Source organism: Oreochromis aureus, linkage group 3, assembly GCF_013358895.1.
Source record: "Oreochromis aureus strain Israel breed Guangdong linkage group 3, ZZ_aureus, whole genome shotgun sequence".
Classification (NCBI taxonomy): Eukaryota; Metazoa; Chordata; class Actinopteri; order Cichliformes; family Cichlidae; genus Oreochromis; species Oreochromis aureus.
In genome coordinates, this window is record NC_052944.1 from 4497119 (window position 1) to 4513934 (window position 16816).

Sequence of the window (16816 nt, forward strand, 5' to 3'; positions counted from 1 at the left end):
ATGAGTTGGACCTGCAGAAGTACAAAACATCAGAGCGGGGGACAGAGACTGATTCCAGCTGTGAGGAACTGCAGAAAGGCTGGGTGAGTCCAGACGTGATCATTAACATCATTGATCAGTGTAGGTTAGTAGTTTAAATTTGAAAATAAAATCAGATTGTAAGCACAAAGTGTTTGTGTCCGTCGCTGCAACCTTCCACACCATCCTTTATTGTACAGACTCAGCAGCAGCTCCATGGATCCCAAATCCAAGAGTGGAGAACAGATTTGAAGTGTGTCACATCCATGCAGTCACAGCTGTTTCCACCATGTTTCCACTGATATTAATCCTGTTCAATGACACGTTTCATATCAGTGAATATGTTCTTTAGGACGTCCACTGACATGTTTAAGTGTCCTGCAGGAAATCACTCAAATCATCCATGAAATCCATGAAAAATCCTTTTAGTGTTTCTAACTTCACCCTCTGTCCTCTCTCTCTCTCCATCCTCCTCACTGCTTCTTTCACTGATAATCACACAAACATCGTATTCGGCTACAAAATAACACAATAATATCATCTGATGATCATTATTATAAGAGCAGGATCCATATTTGATATCAGAGTAACACACTGCTTGGTTATGTGCAGTCATCATCAGTGACTGTGGGTCAAACAGAAGCTCTCTGATTGGTTGCTGACCTTGGTCACCTGTCCACTCTCACCTGTTTGTGTTTGCTCTCTCTTTGCTGTCTCCATCCTCTCTCTCTTTCTCTCCTCTCTGTCTTTGTACCGTCACTCAGGTCCAATGGAAACAGTGACATTTACAAACCAATCAAAGACAAACTGATCCATGTCAGGTTATAACAATATTCAAAGTGAATACAGGCTGCTGCTGGACACAGACAGGTAACATCATTTTGACTTGCTGTCACCTGGATCTGGACTCATAAACACTGAAGCCCTGAACAGGAATACAAATCATGTTCTGCCAACTAGCGACACACCAGCAGATAATGGCTCAGAAAGCTAAAATGAGCCAATCATTTCTGTGTTTAGTTCCCTGAAATCAGATCTGATATCAGCAGCTCTGAGTTCATTCATCATTATTGTCCAGTGATGAGATTTCTGCTCCGTTTGGTGACAGTCAGCAGGTTTTTCCTGCGTGTGGACGTGAACAGTCGTACCTGACAGCAGGTAGCAAACAGAGATCATCTTTCCAGCTGGAACTCTTCACTGAGCTGAACTCATTCAAAATGTTCTGGAGTCAAAACAGGAAACAGTCCAAATGTGTGTCTTCACTCTGACTCTGGATCAGATCTCAGTGACAGACTGTGGACATTATGGAAGCCTAAATGTGACACCATCTTCCTCCTTCATCTGCAGATTAAAGCCAAACAAAGATTCTCATTAAAAGTCTGCAGGTCTGAGAGAGACTCAATCGTTGTGTCATGTCAAACACAGTAAGAGGAGCTGAAGCACAGATGTGAAGAGCAGATTCATCAGATTATGACCTCACTCTGTTTTGTCTTCATATACATTCAGTCTGTGTTTATAATGCAGATTTTCTGCTTTCATAATAACACATTTTATATTTTCTATCATCACAGACTGACTTGGTGTCGACTCTCAGAGACTCACTGTGAAGTTGTGGCCTCAGCTCTGAAGTCCAACCCCTCCCATCTGACAGAGCTGGACATGAGTTGGAACAACCTGCAGGATTCAGGGATGAAGCTTCTGTGTGCTGGACTGAAGAGTCCAAACTGTCGACTGGAGACTCTGAGGTGAGTTCACTGACTGCGGCTGTTGTTGTTTTTCTATATTTCAGGTCTTTGATTGATGTTTGAAACTTTCTTTAGTTCCTAAATGTTCAGGATGTGTCTGAAGACAAATGTGAAGAAGTTTGAGTGCTTTCAGAAATGTTGTGTCTTTCCAAACGACTGAACAACAGTTTTTCCTTTTGGCTCCAAACAGAAGTGACAGACTTGAGCAGGGTTCATTTAAAGGCTGACAGAAGTGCAGTGGTGACGGGGAGATGTTTGACAGGACAGTGTTTCAGCCTCCACAGGTTCATGTTGTGCTCCATCAGTCAGTGAAGATGAAGTCAGTACTGATTAGGGCTGGGCGATATGGCCTAAAATCCATATCGCGATATAATTTGAGGCACGTGCGGTAACGATATATATCGCAATATATTCTTTTCTTCTGTATAACGTATTTTCCCCACTATAAGGCACACTTAAAATCCTTTAATTTTCTCAAAAATCAACTGTGCCTTATGTATGAATTCTGGTTGCGCTTACTGACCTCAGACTGATTTTCTATCAATCAATCAATCTTTATTTATAAAGCACTTTTCATACAAAAAACTGTAGCACAAAGTGCTTTACATGGTTAAAAGCAGCCCCCCCCACACCCTCCCACTCATTAACATAAACGATCATGAATACACACATCATTTTATCAGGAAACAAATATGCTCATATTTTTACTATGTTTGTCTTGAAGATGTAAGAAGATCACATGGTGCTTTTTATTATTGTGTTGGTTTGTTTCCTGTCTCTTGGATGGAGCCCAGCTGTGCGTGGCTCCTGGGCCTGTGGTCAGAGTGTGTGCTGGATAATCCGGCCCAGGATGAGGCCAAACTGACATGGGATGAAATGTCTGTCACATAATTGAGCTTAGTGTAGTTTCATTTCTGCACAATTTAAAAAACAACTTTTTCTGTCTTTTCTATGTTATACTGTAGACTTTCTTTGATACTGTGTCCAAAAGGAGCAGCTTTTACTTTGAAGGGGAGCCGTCTCTGTTTCCTCTTCAGGATGGATGATGGAAGCAAATGAGTGTGTGATGTTCTTTCAGTGTTGCACTTTGTAGACGCTCCCTGAGCACTGGTCTCACAGCCAGCTGCACATAGAGACCAGTGTTGTTAGTCCAGGTCAGAAGATGACTTGTTGGAATGAAGATGAGCTTGTAGTTTGTCTGCTTTAATCATGTGACTGGAAAAAGGTGTTGGACTTCAAATATGTCCGTTTCTTTCACACTTCACCTTTAAAAGTGAAGCCTTGTGGTTCCTGGAAGGAGAAACACGACTTTTTCAAGTCTTTGTCCTGTTTTTATGATAAATGTACGACTTTAATGTGAAACATTCAGAGTTTTTCTTGTTGTGTTTGTTTGAAGCTGCTTCCTGTTGGCTTCAGCTGTTTGGAGTTTCCATTTTCTAAACTTCTACATTCTGAACCTTCTTCAGCTCTGAACAGATGATGAAACACTGAATGATTTCAAGCTCACACTTTGTCTAATAAACTTACATCTTTCATTCTTTATACAGATTGAGTTACTGTGGTTTGTCAGAGATCAGCTGTTATTATCTGGCAGCAGCACTGAAGTCCAACCCCTCCCATCTGAGAGAGCTGGAGCTGTGGGGAAACAACCTGAAGGATCCAGATGTGAAGCAGCTGTCTGATCTTAAGCAGAGTCCAGACTACAGACTGGAGACTCTTTGGTGGGTAGAGTGATGGAGTGAGTGGGTGGTGCTGTCAGCAGTATTGTACTAAACACAGTCAGTATGAAACAAAGATCCAGTGTTTCCTGTAAAGCTGCAGCTTCTCAGTGAATCTGTGAGAGGAGAATGGTGACAGGCTTCAGGATTGGACACAAACACTTCCTGTTTCTCACCTTTTTGTCACCTTTATGATCTCCATGGTAACGGCTGACACGCTCTGATCAAACGCTGTCAACAGCCAATCAGCTCTCTGAACAAAGCAGCACGCAGACCAATGACTGTGAGGAAGTGAGGAAGAATTTAGTGAGAGCAGATGTTTGGATGGAATTCCTCCAGCTAACAGCTGGAACCGTCCATCTGGATTGTTGGGCTTGTTGTTGGGGTTCCTACAGAGCTCAGAGTGGACACACCAAGGTTCATCTAATGCAGTGGTTCCCAAACTTTTTTGCCAGGCCAGAAAAATGTTCGCGCCCCCCCACCACCTAACACCCCCAAACACACACACCCATATTTTGTTTACAAACTCCATTGCGGTTTATTTCACACCTCAAACATTTACTAAACAATTAAGCAAATACAAGTAAACGGCAATAAATTACAGGTAGTAATAAAATACACTACTAACTCTTTTACGCTGCGTCCACACCTACACGGGTATTTTTGAAAACTCAGCTGTTTCTATGCGTTTGGGCTTTTCGTCAACACGTAAACGGCGTTGCGATTCACCGAAAACGGAGATTATTTAAAACTCCTTTTTTGCGTTTCCGTGTGGACGAGGATTACAGAGTTCGTCACGCAACGTCAAAGGTATGTGCCTCTTTTCACCTCACGCTGTGCGCCACGTTATTGTTTACATGAGATGAATTGCAGAATGGCAGATAGACAAAATACTGTTAATCTGACTATCTGCAGATTTTACACACTTACATATACACACGCAGTTACTGTCCCTCCATTTAGAAAGGCAGAGGCGTCACGGTGTGATTATTTTACTGTGTAGTTGATTTTTTTTTCCTGTGTAATAATATTCAACATTGCTATCAATACATTTTTCAAAAAATATCTCTCTGTGCAAAATAGGTTCAAAAACATAAACAGCTGTGGGATACTGTTTGTCCATGATTTGAACAGGGGGAACAAATTACAGCAGGATCAGCCTGATATTATTTGTATCCCACTGTAACTTTACTGCATAAAGAGCTAACATGTCCAAAATGTCAGGAGTAGTTATTACAAGAAGTGTTTGTGAACTAAAAATCAAGAATGTGGGATACTGTTTGTCCGTGATTTGGAGAGCCCAGCGCTGCTCCCGACGCAGGGAAACTAATTTTGCAGGGGAGACCTACCTCGGCACCTGTGCAGGTGAAGCCAAAGGGAAGATATGCTTCACCATATTTTCCTGTCTTTGGCTTGGAAGGAAGTTGGTTTGGAAACATATTTGGCGATGCTTCATCTCCTGCTTTGCGTTTATGTGGGAGCCCCGTCAAAAACCTGTCCAGTGTCCAAGCGCTCTTTTTTTTTTTTTTTTTTTTTTTTTTTTTTACCGCGTCCCCCTGCAATGGCTCTGCGCCCCCCCTAGGGGGCGGGCCCCACACTTTGGGAACCTCTGTTCTAATGAATGAAAGTCCAAACTCAAACTAGGAGGGAAAAACATTTTCATCAACTTCAATAAAAATCCAAAGATTAGAAAAAGTGAAGCAACAATGAGTCCTAGTACAGTCCCAGCACTGAAGTCCCTGCTGCTCTTTATACTGGATGTGCTGCATCACTGACTGACAGCTGATGAAGAGTCTCTGGAAACACTCGTTTATCTCCTCTGCTCTTCCTCCTTCTCTCTGCAGGTGGAGGTGATGATGGTAAACAGGACGGTGTGTGTGCTGAGAGAGAGCAGCTGTGTCCTGATGATCCAGAGAGGTTGAAGCAGCAGCAGCTTGTGTGTAGAGACGCTCTGACTGGGCCATGTTACTGGGAGGTGGAGAGGAGAGCTTCATCCAGCAGTGACTGACAGAGGAATGAAGTGCAGATGACTGTCAGTGCTGCAGAGTGAACTGCTCTGAGAACAGCTCCACTGTCAGACACAATGTAGAGTCCAGCATCATCCCTGTGTGTCCCTCTGGATCTGACAGAGGATCATCAGTGTATCTGGACTGCTCTGCTGCTGCTCTGTCCTTCTACAGTCTCTGCACAGTCTCTGTCTGACTCTGGCTTCAGACCCTCCTGGATCAAACTCACCTGGAAAGACTTTCAAACATCACTCAATAGATTTGAATACAGAATAGATTTGATATATACTGTAGATGTACTGTAGAGTTGCAGTTTGTCACTTGTAAATACAGTCTGTGAGCAGCTATGAGCTGAAAGATCTTTCTAGAAACACCAAATGTTTTCACTCTTCTGTTGCTTTTTCATATATTTCCACAACATTAATATTGATCCCACCTGTCTCACCTGTTTCATGCTTTTATACATAAGAACAGGACACGTGTGATCTGAGCGCTGCTGTGGTTGCTGTGCTGCACGTCTTCATTTAGATAACAGAGACATCTAGTGGTTCAGAGGAGAACTGCAGGAGGTGGAGCTGTGTTTTAGCATGGAAACCTTTTTATCTTTTAGGCGCAGATACAAATATGACAAGTATCAGTGTGAGATACAAAAGGTCACATCAGTCAACAGAGGAACAGTGATCACACAGCAATGTAAGAATAGAAACATAACAGTGAATCTGGACATGTGTACAGATGGAAGCAAACAAACAGGATGTAACACTACATTAAAGCCACAAATGGGAAGCAAACAAAGCCAAAGGAAAATATATTTGATCTCAGGAATCCAAATCAGATGCTTTAGAGCAGGGGTCGCCAACCCTGGGCACACGTGTCACAGCTGGCACGTGAAGGGTTAACTGATGGCACGACCATAGCTGGACTGACCATCGGCATACCGATGGTGATTTTTCGTTTTTATGGGCCGATGATGTTTTTTTATGATTTTTTTTTTTTTTTTTTTTGTAACGGCATAAACAATGAAAGGTGGTGGATTGGCCAGATGCTGGTCGATGTGTAAAAATAAGTCAGTTGTTTGGTGGTGGCTATGGTGGAGCTTCCACAGAGGCAGAAGGTGGATGAGGGAAAGGGGAGGCAGGAGGAGGAGAGACCTGAGGCAGCCGCCGGTCCGAGTGTCAGGTGAACTGAACTTCAGGTAAGAAGTTATGACCTGCAGTCTATCTGGGTCAGATATAAACCAAGTTTAGGTGGAGTTTATTTTCGTTGTGCTGACTTTTTACAGTCAGTTACAATAACTCGCATCGTGCTAGCTAGCATGACGGAGTTTCTATACAGCTGGGTGGGTGCTATGATGTTACCGATAGTGAACTTTACAGTGGCTTGCAAAAGTATTCGGCCTCCTTGAACTTTCCCACATTTTGTCACATTACAGCCACAAACATGATTCAATTTTATTGGAATTCCACGTGAAAGACCAACACAAAGTGGTGAACACGTGAGAAGTGGAACGAAAATCAGACATGATTCCAAACATTTTTACAAATAAATAACTGCAAAGTGGGTGTGCGTAATTATTCTGTCATGGAAAAACACACTGCCATCAACTTCTGTTTTGTTTTTGTCAAAATCACTGTAATATAATCACTGTACCTTTATATACATGTGACTTGTATTAATGTTGCTGCCCTCTTGTGGCTAAAGTGTAATTATGTTATTGTTATTAGGGAAAACATTTGAGAGTAACATGCCAAATGAGTCAGCACTTTGGCTTTAGCTTAAGAAATCCTCATTTTTATGTCATCAGTTATAGTTGCATGTATTCATTATTATAATTTAACCATTTAAAATTGATGTCTTAAATTTATTTTACATAAACTAGCAATAATTTTATGGTTGTATTAAATACATATATCACTAATGAATTAATTATTTCAGTAATTAATTAAAAAATGTACATAATCAATTAAAGAAATACAATAATAATGAATTATCCATTAATTTCATTTAAAATGAACCGGTAGTAGTCAGTATAATCTTTTAATTATATAAGTTTGCATACTGTAGAATACTGCATGTTAACCTTTTGATGACTTAGGCTGTTGTTCACTACAAGATTGTTATAAATTTCTTCCCACAGCGATAGTGACAGCTGGACACTCTTATCTTCACTTCGTACCAGGCAGAGGAGTCTGTCCTTTGTCACACGCCCACACGCGCACACACACATATACACATCCACATTGCAACGTATACACATCCACATTCCAATGTAATGAACAAACGCACCCACTGATGTATATAAATGAAGACCAGGGCAGTGGCCGGGCGCGAGTCTCGGAGCCCTCACTCCTGTGCGAGTGCTCTGTGACTGCCCTTGCTGCAAGTAAAACTGTGTGTTTCTCCTCTCTGATTCGAAGCTGAAGAAGTGTTTAAGAATATATCTCTTAACATTTATTTTGGTCCTTCGTAGAGCCGGATCAGAAACATCAGAACTGTTATCTGTGACTCTGTTCCAGGATCTGGCAGGACTGATTCCTGATGCCGTGGGAAGCCAGCACCGAAGTCTGTGCACATTCCTCTTAGACGAGGACGAAAGCCCCGGGAGGTGAATTCGGGTCCGGGCCGGTGTTTATAGTCTGGTCCACGGCGGAGGGATTCAGTCTGACGATCCGAACCACCAGTGAGACGTCCGAGGGTGAGAAACACTATTTTGGTATATAACCGCCGCAAAGGTTTAAAGTAACAAACAAAATAGAAGAACAAAATAGGTTAGGATTCGCCGAAATGAACCGAATTAGACTTAGGTTTTAGAGGTAGCCGTAATTACTTCGTAACAAATTGTAAAAGCGCACAAATGTCTATGTGTGTATATGTCTGGAAGTAAGTTGATTTTTCAGCACAATACGCTGCTGAACTACTTCCATTTTATTTTTTTTTGCTTAAGGCTCACATACTGATGTTAAAGGAGAACGATTGAGTTTCATCTCATAAAACTGATACCGCTTCACCTCTAGGGTGAAGTTGAAGGCCGTATCAGCAACCACTCTGAAGTCAAGCGTGCCAGTGACGGCCCAGCAAAATCTTTGAAAATGGGGAATAAACAAGCAAAAATTAACACCTGATGAGGAATGGTTAGAAAAACAACAAACCGGAGCAGGTAAAATAAGTACAAATAGGTGGAGAAATCCACGAAAAGCTAAAAACCGCAGCTGGGAAGGGAAATGCAATCCCTCAGCTGTTACCCAGCTGAGAGCTGCCCTGAAACAAGAAATTACATTAACAAAAGACCCAAAGAAAAAAATAAAGTGTAAGGAAGAGTATAGACTTTTCCAAGCATGGGAAACTGAAGCTGAAAAGAGAACTGAAAACAAAAAAAAGAAAGAGGAAAAGAAAAAACAATTAGCAGCAGCTTTAATAACCCCTGATGATGAAAATACAAAGCAGGCACGTGTTGAACAAAGACCTCCACTGACAGACCCACATAACTCTCTTTTAAACCCCTCCATTAAACCTTCCACACTAGCTGTTTGCTGCAGACACGGACTACTACAATTTAAGGTCCTGCATAGGCTCCATCTGTCCAAACTGAAGGTCTCAAGGATGTTTCCAGGGGCGGACTCAAGCTGTGATCGGTGTGGCCAGAATTCTGCCTCATATATGTTTTGCACATGCCCCAACATCGCCACCTACTGGTCCAAAATATTTAAAACATTGTGTGTTATTTTAAAAAAAAACCTTTCCCCGGACCCAGTAATGGCACATTTTGGTGTAGCTACAGTTAAAGACTTAAATAACAAACAAATTCCTGCTTTGGGTTTTATAGCATTGCTCTCTAGATGCCTTATACTTGTAAACTGGAAAAATAAAGCTTCCCCAACTCACTCTGCTTTGTTAAGAGACACAATGTATCATTTACAGTTGGAGAAGATTAAGTTTTCATTGAGGATAATGTAGAACGGTTTTACCTAATTTGGCAACCCTTTATAGATTACTTTAATAAGTAAACTGAGAGATGGCCTCCTCCCATATCTCCTACATCTGCTGTAAGTTTGTATATATATTGAGCTGTGCAGGTGTTTTGTTTTGTGATTATTTATGTAATGATAATTATTTTCTTATGTCTGTTTGATGTTAATACGAAAACTAAAAAAAAAAAAAGAATTCAGCCAGTGTTACGGCCTGAGGCCGTAAAAAGTCTGTGTGAGCTACTGTGTTTCTGGGTCTCTTTACTGTTTCTTAAGAATCTCTGCAGGTCCTTCCCATAATGAAGAGCAGTGAGTTGCTGATTGAACCATGGAGCACGTGACTGCGTTAAAAAAGCTGCTCTGACAGCTGCTGGGAGAGAGAGAGAAGCGAGTGAGCAGTTTTGAAAGCAGACGCTGACCTGGCCCTGGTTTCCAACTTTTTGCGTTACTTTGTGTATGTGTAAGCGTGCTCTGTGAGAGCCACCACTGGTGTGTATAAACTCAGTGCTTATGTGTGCATAGGCTGAATCTGAAGGGGTGAGCCGCCTTTTCTTTTGAACTGTTTTTCTCCTGTTTCTGGGCTAGGAAGCGAGGGATAGTTGTTGTCATTTGTTTGTTTTTCTTTCTTTCTTAGGGTTTAGTTTTCTCTGGCGGGTACTTGCTTCAAATCTTATGTGCGTCTCTACACGCCTAGACGAGGGGCGTAACAGCCAGACAGTCTTGTGGCCTTTGCGGCCCACTTGGACATGGGAACACATTAAAGTAGACAGATGACTAACTGAGACTAAGAGGAGGAAATTTACAACAGATATTTGTCAAGAATTTTATAATGAACACTGTTGGCTTTAGAATGGGTGGAAGACAGCAGAAGTTCAAAAGTAAAAATATGTAGTGATTCATTGTCAGCATTGAAAAAGGAAACAAGAGCATTTTGTATGACGTCTGATAGGTTTGTAGCTTAAACCTATTCGCTGGAACGTTCAAGACAATTCAATTGCACAGCAAAGCAAAACACGAGTAGGCAAAGTTCTTTGTGTTACTCATGCATGAGGGAGAGAACGAGATGAGCGCCGTGTTCCGTCACTTGACCCCAGTTGCTCTCGTCCACTCCCCCGTAACACTGCTCTTTTAATTAGGTTACATGAATATACATAGGTTAATTAACATATGATGTATACATACAAATAAAGAGTACCTTGCCTGTGCGTTGTGTAAGTATGTGTGTGTGTGTGGTGGTGGTGGGGGCAGAAAAACAAATTGTTTTCTGTTCTAACTGTGTGATAAATGTCAGAACGTCAGGGCTCTGCTTTAGTCACTACTTGATGATCATTGGCTCATTGTTGAATCACGTGGCCCAGTCTGACCTCTGACCCTTTGCTGCAGGTCTTCTGTGTTATCTCCACTTTCATGTCTGATCTTCAGCTGTATCGTCCAAAATAAACATCTGAATCATTTCCAACACTTCAGCAGATCTTTAGTTTGGGCAGTACAGTACAAAATAACACATATTGTACTATACTGCCCACTTCCTGATCTTATTGGATCTGTGTGTGAGGTTGGTGAAGGAAACACATGTTTACTGAGTGAATCGCTGCCATTAGGAACTAGTTTTTATATCACAGCCTAGAAATCACACAGGACCATTTCTGCAAGTAAAAGTCCTAATTGGAGGAAAATAATTGTATAGTTTGTGCGACTGTTGTTTGTAAATGAAGGATTGTCCCAACTACATGTGCTGCTGACCTTTGACCTTTTCTTTAGGTGCACAGAGGAGTCTGTGGAAACATCCAGAACTGAGGCAGTGCTACAGATGTCTTCAAATAAAGTGGTGTATTATCCATGGGTGCGTTCCTGTTCAGACCTGCTGGCTGTCAATGGGCTTCATTCCATTTCAGACTGCTGGTGGTCGCTGTGATCTAAACTCAACATGGCTCCTGTGTTAGAAGAGCCTCTGATTTTAAAATATGCACACTGAATAGTTTCTTTGCAACACTATGGAGCTACCAGCCCAGTATATGTAGCCCACAGTAGATGGAGTTATCAAGCTGGACTGACAAACATCAGGACTCATGTGATCCCTACATGTGGACCTTTCACACATGGATCCAAGTGCAGATTCAACTCTGCATTACATTTGACTTCAGCTGTTACACACTTTCATTTTCTAGCTGTGTCACTTCCTGCTTTTTGGATCAGATAGTTTATCCATGTCCACAAATGTTTGGCTGCATATTTTTATCATCTGTATTTTCCAGTCTTCATACAGCCGATATTTCATGTGGACTCCAATCTGCCACCTGCCATCAAGTTTTTAGGGTTAACTCAGTGTTGGAAATGTAGGACAAACAGCAGCTCATGTTCTCTAAATGTTTGCAGTCATTTTTAAATGAAGCTGATACTACATGAGACATTTTCCACATTTATTGTCTTTGAACAGAGAATAATAAAGCCATCAAACATATACAGGCTGTGCAAATACAAACTTCTGTGGTGCATTTGATGACCTGCAGAGGAGAACAAGTCGGGCTTTTCAGCCCTAACACAACCTCTTTGTCCTCAGTGCTACAAAACCTTAAAAGGCTGATCTGCAAGTTTGCATGAATCACCAACACAGTTGTGTTTGTTTCTAGTATAGTTATAAATAAGCTGATCAAATATCTGCTGACTGATTAGATCCAGTATCTATTACAGATGAACTGGATATCACAGCATGTTGTTAATCCGTCATATCAAACTAAACAGTGTTGCTGGTGTAAATATCCTCCAATAAAGTCAGATGGGCTGAGGCTGCTGTTGCCAGGTAACGATGATGTCACACTGGATCTTCTGATCTTTAGCATCGTAGCGCTTTCGAGTCTGATGTTGGCTCATGTGTTGTCATACACCAACATGACGTCCTACTAGTCAAGGCCTCACCTTAACCCACTGATGCTGATCACACAGACCCACTAATAGAACTGTTTTATCAGGTTTATGCAGCGTCACCATTAATGTCACATTTAATCAGACACATTTACATTACAAGCCCACTACAACCATTATCAACATTTAAATTACATTATACATCTGCAGTGATTTAAAGGACGACTATTTTAACCTGATTCATTTCTCCACCTTAACAGTTCATTCCTCAAATGAAGCAAAATATTTGACCCTCAAAAAAATGTACCAACAAATAATTTAATATTTATTTTCCAACTTTTACACATGAAATCAAACAAGTGTATTTAACAATGAAAACGAGTGGAAGCTGCTCATACAGAGTCCAACCCAGGCTAAAAGTAAGCTGAGTAGAGCAGCACCATCAAAGTGTCGGCTCTCTGAACACGGTGCAAGATCGCCATCTGCAGGACAAAACTAGTTTTTCTCGCCCTCCTCGCCAACGGCAAGATGACGTCATCGTACAAAAAAACATGCAGATCAGGTGACATGACTGTTTAAGAGGCGGAGTTAAACTGTGGCAGGTAAGCATGTGGAGGAGGAGCAACAACTGCAGCATGACGCTGGAACATCATCATTGCATTATACAGTTTCCTCTCTAACTGGATGATGCTGGGAACAAGAACAGCTGTGGAACCATTGGCCATTTCCCATAGTGTAGCTGAGTCAAAACAGCCCAAGTGCTGAGAGGGAAAACATGATGATTTATGTAAAGTCATAACTGGCTGCAGCAGCTGACCTTTGACCTGTGAGCTGCAGCTTAAGCTTCTTTTATGGTTCAGTGTTTAATGTTTAAACTGTTTATGGCTGCACACACACCCACAGTCAGGTTGTATACATGTTGAAATGTTATATACAGTGTGGCAGCTGACCTTTGACCTTTAACCTGCGAGCTTCAGACTCATTGCTGGTGTGAGGTGTTTAATACTATTGAAGCTTGCAGACACACCCACATCATCTGATTTGTTCTCAGGGTTGTTCAGTGTGTTGGACTTGGAGAAGAAACCTGCTGCAGGTTAATTATTGATCAAACAATATCACACAAGGTGCAGCAGCTGACCTTTGACCTGTGAGCTTCAGACTCTTTGCTGGTGTGAAGTGTTTAATGTGACTTCAGCCTGCAGACACAGAGGACTGATGAAGCAGAAGATTGTCTCTGTTTCTACACAGACCTGGTCCAGACAGCAGAGCTGCAGAGTGAAGACGTTCATGGGAAGAAGCTGAGTAAGTGCAACGTCCTCTTTGAATCCTGGATCAGGAAGTGAAGCCGGTGAATATTTGCTGTTTAAATAAGGTTTCTGTCTTTGACTCAGTCTGCTGTCACTTTGTTTCAGAGAGAAAAGAGATTTCAGATTAACTGCATTATATGCTGAGTAACTAAACGCTGCTAGTCTGTGGTGTCACTCCCAGCAGCATCACGTCATTTCTTTACTCTGACCTTTAACATCAGTTCACTTAGCTAGCAGAGCAGCTAGCAGTTAGAGTATGAACTCTGTGTCAGCAGTCAGCTTGGTCCTGGTGGTCGCCTGGTTTCATGTTTGCTGATGATCCAGATGTGTCCACACAATTATTTATTTCTGTAAATTTAAAGACTTTACAGATAAACAACAGCAGCCCTCTGGCTGGACTCTAACCTGTGAGTTTCCTGTGATTGAAACCACAAGCTGACATTTTCCTTCTGAAGCAGCTGAATGGATGTTTGAGTTTACCTGCATACATGGTGCAAATAAACCTGCTTTGGATGGTTTGGAGGCGGAGCCCAAAGCAGGACAGGATTCTAATGTGATTGGTCACTTTGATGAGGTGGCTGGAACTCAGGTGGTCGAGCAGGTCACCTGCTAACCAGAAGGTTGGTGGTTTAATGCCAGTCTGCATGATGTCCTTCGACATGATACTAACCCCATGTTGCTCTCCGATGCATCCATTAGAGTGTGAATGTTAGACAGGAAGCACTTAGAAACATGGAAAAAGTGCTTGTGTGAATGTACAAGTTGTGTAAAGCTTGTGTTTGAAAAATAAAGTTTATTTCTTATTATTTATTTTATAATAATGTTATTTCCTGTGCAGCAGTGGAAATACTGACAACTAGTGGTGCAACGGATCAAAAATCTCACGGTTCGGATCGGATCACGGTTTTAAAGTCACGGATCGGATCAATTTTCGGATCAGAAAAATAGAAAAAAAAAGACAAAAATTCTACTACAGCTTACTTATTTAAGTATTTTTGCCTATTAAAAAACATTCAACTGAAGACTCATTTCACTCACTTATATAAAACAAATTAAGGTGCAATATGGACATTATGGGCCATGCTGGGCATCCTCTGCATCCTCTGCACACGGCCATAAACAACCAGAGGAATCTGTTCAGTGACAGGTTGCTTCTCCCAAAGTCAAGGACCAGCAGACTTAAAAAGGCCTTTGTCCCACACGCCATCAAACTGTTTAACTCCTCGCTGGAGGAAACGGGGGACAGAGGAGGGGGGAACAAGTAGCTGTAGTGCCTTTTCACTGTGCAATAATTTTTGTTAATATCCAACGGTGTAATAGACTCACAATACTTGAAGTGTGCCGTTCCCTTGTATTCTTATTCCTATTTATTCTATTTATCCCTTTTGTATACTCTGTATTTATAAATGTGTATATTTGGTATATGTCTGCTCACATTCTGCATCGTCTGTCGGTGCTGTGCTACTGAAACTGAATTTCCGGAGGAACCCACCGAGGATAAATAAATTTTCATCTAATCTAATGTAATCTATAGGTCAGTGCAGGGCTTTGTATCTACCTCTCCGCTGTGATATAACGAGCGGTCACGGTCACGTGGCTTTCCGTTGCCCTGGAGGTCCACCCATTTGTAGTTAGAGCAACAGAAGATGCCTGGGACAGTTCAGCCATAACTTTAAACTTCTCCTGCTCATACATGCTTGGAGCGATCTTGTCACTGAAGTGGACGCGCAACGAGATATCATAGCGTGACTCAAGCACGTTCATCACAGATTAAACTCCTTGTTTTGCACAACAGGCGGCGGCCTCCCATCTGCAGCTAAACACCCCATTAGCTTTAGCCCGGTCGGACTGGGCAGCAAAGGGCTGTTTAAATGCTGCAAACTCCTCTGCTCTGCCACTTGGACCGCTAAGCGTTGACCATAACTACCGCTTGACACACTGACCCGCGCACCATACGCATACTTTTTTTTTTTTTTTTTCGAATCTTCGGATCACGTGCGTGCATCGAACCGTGGAGTGGGATCGGTTCGAATTTCGGATCAACCATGATCCGTTGCACCACTACTGACAACTATAGCTGGATTATTTATTTGAACTATTTTAAACCAGAGGCTGCAGACGCGGGTTCTGCACCCTCTGCACTGCTGTGCATCAGTCTGTTGGACAGCATTTGATAGATTTCAGGGAAAATGAAGGAACATGAACAACTGGTCAGAAACACTTATACTTTATACATCGTGCTCTTCTTATGCAACATCCACCGTGAATCATGAAACTTTAACATTTAAAGTAGCGTAGCTCTGTAGCTAAATTTTCTGACTCTTGTTTTAATGGTAATAGTCAAAGTGTGATCGGTGGTTGTGAGCAGCAGAAAGGAGGAAAGCACTAATGCTGGCACAAGGGGCCACAAGCCAGTGTACTCAAGTGCCAGCCTGGGTAAATGGGGAGTGTTGCATTAGTAAGGGCCTTCTGAACTAAAAGCTTTACCAAATAAAATGCGTGGATCATAATGAATAAGACTGTCATGCTACTGATGGCTGAAAGAAAAGGAAGAGGAGGAAGGAGGCATGTTAGGAGTAGGGATGGGTATCGTTAAGGTTTTATCCGATACGGTGCCAAACCGGTAGTGATGGGATTTCTGGCTCTTTCGGCTCCGTGCGGCTCTTCAGGTTGTTTTGTTGCTTTAATTAATTTATTATTAACAACAATATAAAATTATGCACAAAAGGAATTACTAATGTAAAAAAAGTGGTTTTATATATATATGTTTATATATAAATACAAGCACTCATATATATTCAAATAATTTAAGAAAATGTTCATTTACCTGTTACTACCACACACCAAATCTGGTCGTTGGTACTTGCTGGCTTAATGTAGCCACTAGGTAACAAAAGCTCAACACTGCGCCTAGCATTCTGGAGCACTTCTGTTGTCTTTTGTATGTGTTTTGTCTCTAGGGGCCACCGTAAATATACTTTTATTTATTCACGCCACATAAAATGTAATAAATAAATCATATAATACAAAAACCAACTATTTACATTTCAACTTTTAACTATTTAAACTTTCAGCTTTTTCCTTTTAAACAAATTTAAAGTGAAACAACACAAAACACTGCAAACCACAACACAATTAAATATAAATTTAAATATGCAAACAAAAGAAGATGCACATTCTCTGTCATATGGGCCT

At 41.5% G+C, this 16816-nt stretch overlaps 1 pseudogene; it reads left to right on the forward strand.

Annotated features, from left to right (window-relative positions):
* LOC120438967 overlaps window positions 1-16816 on the forward strand; it is a 49099-nt pseudogene continuing 32283 nt past the window's right edge.